Consider the following 2078-nt stretch of genomic DNA (forward strand, 5'->3'; position numbering starts at 1 on the left):
TTTGTGGATCCTCAAAGTCAGGGGACTTACAGCACAGAGCAATGCCAAGGTTCTAACAGTGCCATCTCACAAGCAGCAGCAAATGGGGCTGTGCATTTACTTTTTATTCATTTGTTTAAAATGAATCCAGATGGTTAAAAAATCGAAGCAAAACATACAGATATGAAATCTGAATTCTCTTTACTATGCCATCATTAAAGTAGTTTCTCTCAAAGAAGGCAAACTATACTTTCATTCTCTTGTAGACAGCTTCAATTAAATAGGTTGATATATCCCATTTAAAGTAATAGTATTCTGCAGCTCTTTATGTCAATTATGAATTTATCTTACATATCACTACATATCCATCTAGTTTGAACTTGGTCATTTTTTTCAAAAATTTAATAGATCTCATTGTATGGGTGATATTTATTAATATCTTGCAGTAATAAGCAAAATTGATTGATATTAATACTTTTACTGGAGATTGAGTTTGGTTTTAAAAATAACACTGCAAGTAAAATATTTTTCATAGCATTTACCTTATATGACCATATACATTTGGACAATTGGGACTTAGAAGTGAAATTCTTGGATCAAAGGGTGAATTTCTAATTAACATATGGTATTTTCATCTAATTTTCTAAATTGTTTTTCTGCATCTACTTTTAGAAGAGGTGGTAGTGAAGGAGCCGTCTCCTATGCATGAAAACACCAGCCCCTTCCAGAAGGGTGGCAGGACAGGAGTGGGAGGACAGCTTCCTGTGACCTCCGTGTGATTTGGGGACTCTCACCAGCTTGTGGTCTCTGGACATACCTCTGTGTGATTCTTACTGGATTTAGTTTCACAAACAACTCAAAAATGTGATTTCAAGCTTACTTACTAATATATTAATAAAATAGACAATTTCTTTTGTTCAATAGGAGAGAAGGAAAAGTCTTAGAGACAAAGTCTTTCTCTCTTATTGAGCAAACTAATGCTCAGCCAGAGGTCTATCTCTGTGAAGCAGCACAAATGGACAGAAAATTGAAAAACCTAGAGTCATGAATTCTTGAGCACTTACTGCTAAGGGATGCTTCTGTAAAGAGAAAGTTGTATACAAAGAAATTAAAAAATCTGCCCAATAGAAGAAGAGAAAGCAGAGCATCAGAAGGAGGATACTCTTTGCAGCCTTCACCTCAGGGGGGGTTCTGTGGAGGAGCTTGGAGGTCTGAAGGTGGAGCACGTGCTGGTGGTGCTTGTGGAGGAGGAAGACCATGTAGCCACTGGCCCCGCCCATGACACCCTGGAACCCAGCATCTCGAAGGACCATGAGAGCAATAAAAATCCATCTTATTGTCAAGTTTTGTGGTAGAAAGTAACAGTATATGCCACTTGTACTAATTTCTGAACTATTTATGTTGCTGCCTTTTTTGATGTAAAATGGTAAGTTCATGCTTATGAGAGAATTGAGTATCCACAGGAAAACTAAAAATGGAAGTATGTGCCATACAGACCTGGGCTTGAGCCTCCCCCACCTGGAGGCTCTGGGACTGATGGTGATGGCCTGGACCACTGTGAGGAGACTGGTGGTGCAGATGGACAGGCCCCGGGCCACCCTCTCCAGATAAACCACAGTCTTACAGCCTACGTCACCTAGGAGGTTTCTCAAACCAAAGCTGGCTATTGTCCTTAGTGTTCCTCTGGAAAAAAGCATTAGGATATTTGTGAAAGCCAACTGGATGAGAATAACAAGGTGGATAGGTTTCTTCTCACTGCCTCCAAACATGTAAATGTAGTTCACAAGGACAAAGATGTTTCCACAAGTGCTAAGTCCTGTTAGGAACATGAAGAATGCGTCCTTGACAAGGTTCAAAGTCATTTCTTACTTCATAAGCGGAAAAACTTGGATGCAGCAAACACCTTTTTGAAGAAAGGAATAGCACTGATTATAAATATTTGCAAGATGTGTTTCATTTCAGCAGTCTCCCACAGGGTAAGAATAGCCAGGATACCTGCTCCGGGGTTCATTCTCCTCACATGAAGTATTCCTGTATCATAACACTGTTTGGGCCAGGCTCTGTAATGCCAAAAGCCATCATGAGGACTAGTACTGAGA

At 39.7% G+C, this 2078-nt stretch overlaps 1 pseudogene; it reads right to left on the minus strand.

Annotated features, from left to right (window-relative positions):
- Nucleotides 1-919: 919 nt before the first annotated feature.
- On the minus strand, nt 920-1841 carry LOC101966359 (putative vomeronasal receptor-like protein 4; annotated as a pseudogene).
- Between the last annotated feature and the right edge of the window lie 237 nt (nt 1842-2078).

This window comes from Ictidomys tridecemlineatus, chromosome 8, assembly GCF_052094955.1.
Source record: "Ictidomys tridecemlineatus isolate mIctTri1 chromosome 8, mIctTri1.hap1, whole genome shotgun sequence".
NCBI classification, from domain to species: Eukaryota; Metazoa; Chordata; class Mammalia; order Rodentia; family Sciuridae; genus Ictidomys; species Ictidomys tridecemlineatus.